General features: G+C 36.9%; 1 non-coding gene across 1 annotated transcript; it reads left to right on the plus strand.

Moving 5' to 3' along the window:
* Positions 1–8,466: 8,466 nt before the first annotated feature.
* On the plus strand, positions 8,467–8,574 carry LOC127748061 (small nucleolar RNA R71). The gene has a single exon (XR_008010004.1). It is a non-coding gene; the product is annotated as a small nucleolar RNA R71 (small nucleolar RNA).
* The last annotated feature ends 2,423 nt before the right edge of the window (positions 8,575–10,997 follow it).

Consider the following 10,997-nt stretch of genomic DNA (forward strand, 5'->3'; position numbering starts at 1 on the left):
AAACAGAAGAGTAGAATTGCCCAAGGGGAATGAGGAAGGAGATCATTCAATTCTCCCTTGATCCTCTTAGTTCTCGGACAAGTCTCTCAAGAAAGCTCAAAGACAAAGGAAATTCAAAAGCTCTCAAAAATAAGAGTAAAAATTCAAAGCTCAAAGTAAAGGTAGCTAAAAGTTTTTTTTTAATTACATCAAACTAAGTCCTATTTATACACTTTCTATTCTTGGATAATGGGATTTGGATGGGCTTTTTAATTGGTGAAGAAATGAGTTCAAAAGAAATTTTAATTTGAAAAATTTTGGCCCAAAAAGATTCACTCCCAGGAGGCTGCCCTGCCCTTGTGGAGGGCAGGGCAGAAAAATAAAGCTTGGTGCGTGGATTTGGTGCGGCCATGTGCGAGTTGGTGCGGCCATGGTGCGCGTGTGGCACGAGTTTGGTGCGCCAGAAGCTGCCCTGCCCGCGCCAAGGGTACGCCAGAGGCTGCCCTGCCCGCGCCAAGGGCAGGGCGGGAAAGCTGATGCGCCAGGATGTGAGGCGTGCGTGCGGATGGTGCTGCCAGAAGGAAATTTGGTGCGCCAGGAAGAGTGTTTGGTGCGTGGGACGCTAAACGCTGCCCTGCCCGCGCCAAGGGCAGGGCAGGAACGGGTTGGTACGCCAGGGAAGGAACGCGCGCGCCAGATGCTGCCAGGACGAGGAAATTGGTGCGCTAGGAAGCAAAGTTGGTGCGCCAGATTTCAAAATTTGTGCGCCTAGTTCAATTGCTGCCCTGCCCGCGCCAAAGGCAGGGCAGGGTCCTTCCTTCACGTCTTGGGTTCGATCCTGGGAGAGTGCAAACACGCTATTTTATTTTTTTGGCTTCTTGGCACGGTAGTGGGTCTCAAGGCTTGGCTTCCTCATGGTTCTTTGTTCGAACCTTGTGGCATGCATGGGTGACCTTTTTTTCTTGATTTCTTTCCTTGAGGTGCCCGATTCTGCTCTCCACAAGGGCAGGGCAGAGTTTGCTTCTCTTGGCTCCAAGGCACCATTTTGTGCTCTGCCCTTGGAGTGGGCAGGGCAGAGTTGCCTTCCTTGGCTTGGTAACTTAATGCTGCCCTCCTAGAGGGCATTCTGCCCTTGTGGAGGGCAATGTTGCTTCCCCATTGTGATGCGGCACGCTTCTCTCCTCTTTGGCCACGCTTTCCTTTTCTTGTGTCACGCTTCTTCGGCCACGCTTTTCATTTTCTTTTCTTTTCTTCACCTATAATAAACCAAACAACCACTCAAAGTATCACTAAATTCAAGAGGCTTATAAATCAATTAAAATGCAATTAAAATTAGCTCAAACCTCAATGATTAACATTAAATTCATGGTGGTTGCTTGATTTAAAGAAGTTATGCATTTTCACTCCAAATCACTTACTTAGGATGCAAGAAAGTGCATAAATGCTAACAAAACAAGTGAAATTAGCTTGAAAAATGGGTATATGATGACTTGTCATCACGTCCGCGTCAGTTGGGAACATTGGCCTCCCACGCGACCGCGTCACCCACGCGGCCGCGTGACCTGAAAATCGATGTCAAAAGGGTGCATGGCCGAAAGATGAGCTGGAGTGATGCTGGACTGGCGCTAGACACACAGACCTTACCACGCGAACATGTGCCCCACGCGTCCGCGTCATATCCCAATATTGGCCCACAACGCGATCGCATCACCCACACGACCGCGTCACCCTAAAATTTGGCAATATGAGCTTCAAAGAGAAAGTTACGCGACCGCGCGGCTGTCCTCGCGCTAATGGCACAGATCGATCTACGCGACCGTGTGGATGACGCGTCCACGTCATTTCATGTAAGTGCTATCCGCGCGACTGCGTCATTCACGCGTCCGCGTCACAAGCGGCGCGCAGAATATCCAGATCAGCCAATTTTCTTATCTTTTCTTCTCTAATCATAATTTTTCTATCTTTTCTTATTCTTTCTTCTTTCTTTCTTACTTTATTTCTTTCACTTCTCATTCCTTCTCACCTTCATTCTATTTTATTTAATTTAATTGCATATTTTCATTCATTGCATTTTTTTTTCATTTTGTGCATATTTTTATTTTCTTTTCTGAATTTGTTATTTTTATATTGGTGTTAAAAAATTTAATTGGCAAATTATTTTCTTGTGAATTATTATGAAATTGTTTGACAATTATATATTACTTTTTGAAGGGTTGCTTGCATGTTTAATTTAATACTTTCAATAGATTATTCACCATGCTTGCTATGTGTTTGTGAAAAAGCCCGTATGGCATTGTGCACTATTTTTTCGATTTCTTTTTATCTACTACTCTAAATGCTTGTTTTTTTACAAAACCCTTTTTATATTTTATTACTTAAATATAATTGTTATTACAAATATGTTGTTAGTTTGAAAGACTTGGTAATCTAACTTGGACATTGAATGCTTGATCTATGCTACTCATTCCCTTGCCGGCATGCCAATAAACACCTTGCATTCAATTTTCTTCACATGCACTTCCTATATTTCAATTGTTGATTTGCCACATGTAGTCATGACCATGTGTTCACATCATTATCCATTCTTGTGCATTGATTACCACCTTTCCCATTCTCTTCCTTGCTCTAAACCTTAGCTTTAAAAGTTACTTTCTTTCTCCCTTTTTTAGGATGGCCACCAAGAAGGGTAGAGAGAAAGCTACTCCCAAACTACCGGTAAGAAAAGGAACAAAAAGAGCCCCAGCTGAAGAACCACAACCCCCATCCACTTGTACATCTCAGCATGCACCGAGGACGGTGCAATCTTTAAGTGTGGGGAGGTCGATACTGACTTCCGTGGGTTAGTTACTTCCTATTTTAACACCAATATTGTATGTTTGTTTGATTTTATGCATTTAGTTACTACTTGGTTAAAGTAATATTTTCTTTTTCAAGAAATTTTTATTGTATTTCACTAATTTAAATTGAAAAAAAATTAATTAAAATTTTCTATGTGTTAAATTTGTTTGAAGTTGTATTTGGAACATAGTTTTTGAGCCAAAGAACACATAACCTGTGAGATTTGAGCTTATTTACATGGTTACACTATTTAACCATAATATTTTATTCTTGTGTGTTTTCTTCTCTATAATTGCAATCTTTGCTTTGTTCCATTATATATGTCCATTATTTAGTGTATTTACAGGCTTGCATATGATTGAGGCCATTATTTAATTCTAGCTCACTTATCCCAAATTAGCCTACCTTTTACATCACCCTTGTTAGCCCCCTTTGAGCTTTTAATCCCCTCTTGTTTTATAACCACATTACTAGCCTTAAGCAGAAAAACAAAATAAAAATCCCAAGTTGAATTCTTGGTTAGCTTAAGATAGAAATTGTGTATTGTTTAAGTGTGGGGAACCTTATGGGAACATGGATGATAAAAACAAAGGTAGAAAGTTAAAAAGAATAAAGACATTTCAAAATAAAAGTTTTGGAAAGCATGCTCATGTGAAATCAAAATAATTAAATTACCATATGCATTGAAAAAAAATATTAAGTAATTAAATAAGGGGATACAAAAGAATTCCCCAAATGCAAAATAAAGCAATGCACATGGGACAAAATTCAAAAATAAGTTTGATACATGAGCATGTAATACAAAAGTGGGAAAAATTTAGGTAGCTAGGTAAAGAATTTTAAATTTTATAAAGTATGTATATGTTAGGTGAGATCTTAGACTAATCAAGGATTCACTCTGTTAGCTCACTTAGCCTTATATGTACATCCTTACCTTTACCTCAGCCCTATTACAACCCTGAAAAGACCTCATGATGTTTGTATATATACATTAAATATTTGTTGATTGGTTAGCTGAAGAACAAAGTTTAGAAAGAATGACTAGGGAAGAGTAGAGTGATTGACCCTAGACACTTGAGAGATTAGAGTGATATACACTACTAGTGAGGGTTCAATGCTTGATTCTATGTTCCCTGCTTTCATGAGCTATCTTCTTACAAGTTTACTTGTCTTTATTTTATATGATTTGAATTAGTGGAATTTGAATTATTTTTGTCTTGGAGAAGTTATTTACTTTTAACCAAGTAGGTAGAATCATTTTTGCATGTAGTTGCATTCATATAGATAGGTTGCATTTCATACATTCTACCATTCCCCTTCACTCTTTTAGTTCTCTTGAGCTTAGCATGAGGACATGCTAATGTTTAAATGTGGGGAGGTTGATAAACCACTATTTCATGGTTCATCTTGTACTCAATTGAGTAGTTTTTATCAACTCTTTACCCATTTATTCATACTAATCGCATGTTTTACGTTTTCCTTCCGGAATTTGTGCTATGATTGAAAACATGCTTATTTGGTCTTATATTTGCTAATATTAATCCTCTCTTATTACCATTAGATGCCGTGATATGTGTGTTCAGTGATTTCAAGGATTATAGGGCAGGAATGGCTTGGAGGATGGAAAGGAAGCATGCAAAAGCGGAAGGAATACAAGAAATTGAAGGAACTGTAAAGCTGTCAGCGTGACCCTCTCGCACTAAAACAGTCATAACCTGAGCTACATAGGACCAAACGATGCGGTTTTAGTTGCGTTGGAAAGCTAACATTCGGGGATTCGATTTGATATATAGTATGCCATAGTTTCCTTGACGCTAGGCAACGCGAATGCGTGATCCACGCGGATGCGTCGCAGTTACAAAAATCAGCGTGGCAGATTTCTTCTCCAGTAATTTCTGGGCTGTTTTCGACCCAGTTTGCGGCCCAGAAAACACAGATTAGAGGCTATAAAGTGGGGGAATCCATTCATTTATAATCAAGCTTTCATTACTCATAATTTTAGTTTTAGATGTAGTTTTTAGAGAGAGAGGCTCCCTCCTTTCTCTTAGGATTTAGGATTAGGATTTAGAAATTGGGATTTATTTCAACTCTTCATATCATGTTCAATATTCTTTTATTTTGACTTCTCTTCTACTTTGAGATACTTTAATGCTTTTATTGGTATTTGATTTATGTTGCCCAATTGGCTTATGAACTTTTCATGTTAGGATTATACATTATTGAGATGTCTTCAGATTTATGATTTCAATTTAGCTTTTGGTGGACGAAATTGTGATTCGTAATCTTTATTGTTGTACGGAATTAATTCCCCAATAATGGCTCCAAAAACTTGGTGCTCAATATCATGGTGTCTAAAATTTAATTCACAACTTCGCACAACTAACCAACAAAGTGCACTGGGTCGTCCAAGTAATACCTTACGTGAGTAAGGGTCGATCCCACGGAGATTGTTGGTATGAAGCAAGCTATGGTCATCTTGTAAATCTCAGTTAGGCGGATAATAATTGGTTATGGGAAATATAAAGAGATACTTGCTTAAATAATAAAGGATAGGAATACTTATTTAAATTAATGGTGGGAATTTCAGATAGGTGCATGGAGATGCTGTCTTCCTTCTGAATCTCTGTTTTCCTACTGCTTTTATCAATTTTATCACTCCCTTCTATGGCAAGCTGTATGTAGGGAATCACTGTTGTCAATGGCTACATCCCATCCTCTCAGTGAAAATGGTCCAAATGCTCTGTCACAGCACGGCTAATCATCTGTCGGTTCTCAATCAGCTTGGAGTAGAATCCCTTGATTCTTTTGCGTCAGTCACTATGCCCAGCAATCGCGAGTTTGAAGCTCGTCACAGTCATTCAATCCCGGAATCCTACTTGGAATACCACAGACAAGGTTAAACTTTCCAGATTCCCATGAATGCCGCCATCAATTCTAGCTTATACCACAAAGATTCTGATTATGGAATCCAAGAGATATGTGCCCGATCTAAGGTAGAACGGAAGTGGTTGTCAATCACGCACGTTCATAGGTGAGAATGATGATGTGTGTCACGGATCATCACATTCATCAAGTTGAAGTGCAACGTATATCTTGGAATAAGAATAAAAGAGAATTGAATAGAAAGTAATAGTAATTGCATTGAAACTTGAGGTACAGCAGAGCTCCACACCCTTAATCTATGGTGTGTAGAAACTCCACCGTTGAAAATACATAAGTGATGAAAGTTCAGGCATGGCCGAGAGGCCAGCCCCCAAGGTCTAAGAACTAAACGTTCAAAGATTGCTAATACACTAATAAAAAGTCCTATTTATAATAAACTAGCTGCTAGGGTTTACAGAAATAAGTAAATGATGCATAAATCTACTTCCGAGGCCCACTTGGTGTATGTTTGGGCTGAGCTTGAATGTTACACGAGCTGAGGCCTATCTTGGAGTTGAACGCCAAGTTGTAACGTGTTTTGGGCGTTCAACTCTGGTTCGTGACGTGTTTCTGGCGTTTGACTCCAGAATGCAGCATGGAACTGGCGTTGAGCGCCAATTTACATCGTCTAATCTCAAACAAAGTATGGACTATTATATATTTCTGGAAAGCTCTGGATGTCTAAATTCCAACACCGTTAAGAGAGCGCCATTTGGAGTTCTGTAGCTCCAGAAAATCCATTTCGAGTGTAGGGAGGTCAGATTCCAACAGCATCAGCAGTCCTTTGTCAGCCTTCTTATCAGAGTTTTGCTCAGGTCCCTCAATTTCAGCCAGAAAATACCTGAAATCACAGAAAAACACACAAACTCATAGTAAAGTCCAGAAATATGAATTTAGCATAAAAACTAATGAAAACATCCCTAAAAGTAACTAGATCATGCTAAAAACTACCTAAAAATAATGCCAAAAAGCATATAAATTATCCGCTCATCAGCTTTCCACATTCTTGGCTTTGGTTAGGAAATTAGTAACTCTTGAGTTATTAAACTCAACGTGATCGATAATCGCTATCTTTGCTAATTAGCTTGAACTTCTATAATCCCAATTTTTTTCTAGGAATTAACTAGGATTTGGAGATCAAAATAATTAGCCACTTGACCTTCCTTTGCACCAGCAGAGGTTAACTAAGTGGAATTAAGATTCAATTTTCATCATCATTGATAAGGATAACTAGGATAGGATTTCTAACTTCTCATACCTTGCCAAGAGTTTATTTTACAGTCATTTATTAATTTTATTCGTCATTTATCATAATTGGTCCTCATTTTTTAAAACCCCCAATTTACAAACTCATAACCAATAATAAGAACATACCTCCCTGCAATTCCTTGAGAAGATGACCTGAGGTTTAAATACTTCGATTATCAATTTGTTTAGGGGTTTGTTACTTGTGACAACCAAAACGTTTGTATGAAAGTACTTTTGTTGGTTTAGAAGCTATACTTGCAACGGGAATTTATTCTGAATTCTAAACCACACAAAAGTTCTCTCATCAGCATCACCGTTGTCAATGGCTACATCCCATTCTCTCAGTAAAAAAGGTCCAAATGCTCTGTCACAGCACGACTAATCGTCTGTCGGTTCTCGATCATGTTGGAATAGAATCCCTTGATTCTTTTGCGTTTGTCATCGCGCCCAACAATCGTGAGTTTGAAGCTCGTCACAGTCATTCAATCCCGGAATCCTACTCGGAATACCATAGACGAGGTTTAGACTTTCCGGATTCTCATGAATGCCGCTATCAATCTAGCTTATACCACGAAGATTCTGATTAAGGAATCCGAGAGATATGCGCCCAGTCTAAGGTAGAACGGAAGTGGTTGTCAGTCACGCGTTCATAGGTGAGAATGATGATGAGTGTCACGGATGATCACATTCAACATTTTGAAGTGCAACGAATATCTTAGAATAAGAACAAGCGGAATTGAGTAGAAAATAGTAGTAATTGCATTGAAACTTGAGGTACAGCAGAGCTCTACACCCTTAATCTATGGTGTGTAGAAACTCCACCGTTAAAAATACATAAGTGATGAAGGTCCAAGCATGGCCGAATAGCCAACCCCCAAACGTGATCAAAAGATCAAAAAATACAATCCAAGACGTATAATGCACTAGTAAAAAGTTCTATTTATACTAAACTAGCTACTAGGGTTTACAGAAGTAAGTAATTGATGAAGAAATCTACTTCTGGGGCCCACTTGGTTTGTGCTTGGGCTGAGCTTGAGCTTTACACGTGCAGAGGCTTCTTTTGGAGTTGAACGCCAAGTTGTAACGTGTTTTTGGCGTTCAACTCTAGTTCGTGACGTGTTTCTGGCGTTTGACTCCAGAATGCAGCTTGGAACTGGCGTTGAGTGCCAGTTTACGTCATCTAATCTCAAATAAAGTATAGACTATTATATATTGCTGGAAAGCTCTGGATGTCTACTTTCCAACGCCGTTGCAAGCGCGCCATTTGGAGTTCTGTAGCTCCAGAAAATCCATTTCAAGTGAAAGGAAGTCAGAATCCAACAGCATCAGCAGTCCTTTGTCAGCCTTTTGGTCAATAAGTTCTTGAGCTTTTGCAGGCATTTTCTTTAGGTGAATGGATCCACCTGCAGAATGGTCCAGTGACATCCTAGAGAACTCAGACAGACCATAATTGAATATATCCAGAATGGTCCATTCTGAAAGCATGTCAGAAGGACACCTTTTGGTCATCTGCTTGTATCTTTCCCAAGCTTCATAGAGGAATTCACCATCTTTTTGTTTGAATGTCTGAACATCCAATCTAAGCTTGCTCAGCTTTTGAGGAGGAAAGAATTTAGCCAAGAAGGCCGTGACCAGCTTATCCCAGGAGTCTAAGCTATCCTTAGGTTGAGAATCCAACCATGTTCTAGCTCTGTCTCTTACAGCAAAAGGGAAAAGCATGAGTCTCTAGACTTCAGGATCTACTCCATTCGTCTTTATAGTCTCACAGATCTGCAAGAACTCAGTTAAAAACTGATAGGGATCTTCTGATGGAAGTCCATGAAACTTGCAGTTTTATTGCATTAGAGCAACTAGTCGAGGTTTCAGCTCAAAATTGTTTGCTACAATGGCAGGAATTTGCATTATTGTTGTTGGGTTCGGCTGCCATCTCCTTTTCTTGTTCGAAAATTTCAGCAAGATTGTCTCTGGATTGTTGTAATTTAGCTTCTCTTAGTTTCCTCTTCAGAGTCCTTTCAGGTTCTGGATCAGCTTCAACAAGAATGCCTTTTTCCTTGTTCCTACTCATATGAAAGAGAAGAGAACAGAAAAAGAAGAGGAATCCTCTATGTCACAGTAAAGAGGTTCCTTATTATTAGTAGAAAAAGAAAGGGAATAAGAGTGAAGAAGAATGGAGAATCCAAACACAAGGGTGAGGATAGAGGCAGTGATTTGAAATGAAGAGAAGTGTTAGTGAATAAATAAATAAATAGAAGAAGAGGAGAGGGAAGGAATTCCGAAAATAAATTTTGAAAAAGTAGTTAGTGATTTTCAAAAATTAAAGGTGAGATAGAATTAAAATTAAATTTTAAAACAATTAGTTAATTTAAAAAGAATTTTGAAAAAGGGATGAGATATTTTTGAAAATTAGAGAGGAAAAGTAGTTAGGTGGTTTTGAAAAAGATAAGAAACAAACAAAAAGTTAATTAGTTAGTTGAAAAAGATATTAAAATCAAATTTGAAAAGATAAAAAGAAAAGAAGTTAGATAAGATATTTTGAAATCAAATTTTTTTGAAAAAGATAATATTTTGAAAAAGATGTGATATAAGGGATAAAATGAAAAGATATGATTAAAAAGATATGGTTAGAAAAGATTTAATTTTTAAAAATTAAAATTAATTACTTAACTAACAAGAAACTAAAAGATATGATTCTAGAATTTAAAGATTGAACCTTTCTTAACAAGAAAGTAACAAACTTCAAATTTTTGAATCAATCATATTAATTGTTAGATAATTTTCGAAAATAAAGATAAAACTAAGAAAAAATTTTTGAAAAATATTTTAAAACATTAAATTTCGAAAATTAAATAAAAAAATGAAAAAGATTTGATTTTTGAAAAAGTTTTAATAAGATAAGATTTTTAGAATTGAAATTTTGACTTGACTAACAAGAAAACAACTTATTTTAAAAATTTTTGACCAAGTCAACCTAAAATTTCGAATTTTTTTGAGAGAAATAAGAAAAAGATATATTTTTTTATTTTTGAATTTTTAATGATGAGAGAGAAAAACACAAATATGACCCAAAACATGAAAATTTTGGATCAAAACCAATGATGCATGCAAGAACACTTTGAATGTCAAGATGAACACCAAAAACACTTTGAAGATCATGATGAATATCAAGAACATATTTTTGAAAAAATTTTTATGCGAAGAAAACATGCAAGACACCAAACTTAGAAATCTTTAATGCATGGACACTATGAATGCCAAAATGCATATGAAAAACAATAAAAGACACAAAACAAGAAAACATCAAGATCATACAAGAAGACTTACCAAGAACAATTTGAAGATCATGAAGAACACCATGAATGCATGAATTTTTGAAAAATAATGCATAAATTTTTACAAGCATGCAATTGACACCAAACTTAAAACTTGACTCAAGACTCAAACAAGAAACACAAAATATTTTTTGTTTTTATGATTTTATGATTTTTTTTGTATTTTCTTTTATATTTTTTTCTTTTTTTTCGAAAAAACATATAGGAAAAGAAATTAAGAGATTCAAAATTTTTAATAAGAATTCCAGGAATCTTTCAATGTTAGTCATTTAATAAGAATTTCAGGAATCTTTCAATGTTAGTCTAAAGCTCCAATTCAAGGGTTGGACATGGCTTAATAGCCAGCCAGCTTTAGAAGATATAAATCAGGCATGCAACAGCTGATATTTCATCCAACTCCATATACATACTCGTTATGTTGTTACAAGTGGAAGCCTCAATCCAAAAGGATTTGGATATGGCTTTACAGCCAGTCAGGCTTCAACATGTTACTATGAAACTCTAGAATTCATTCTTAAAAATTTTTGGAATAATTTTCGAAAACAACGGGAAAAATTTTGAAAAATATTTTTGAAAACTTTTTGAAAAGAAAATAAAAAAGAAAATTACCTAATATGAGCAACAAGATGAACCGTCAGTTGTCCATACTCGAACAATCCCCGGCAACGGTGCCAAAAACTT

Source organism: Arachis duranensis, chromosome 5 (assembly GCF_000817695.3).
Source record: "Arachis duranensis cultivar V14167 chromosome 5, aradu.V14167.gnm2.J7QH, whole genome shotgun sequence".
In the NCBI taxonomy this organism is placed as follows: domain Eukaryota; kingdom Viridiplantae; phylum Streptophyta; class Magnoliopsida; order Fabales; family Fabaceae; genus Arachis; species Arachis duranensis.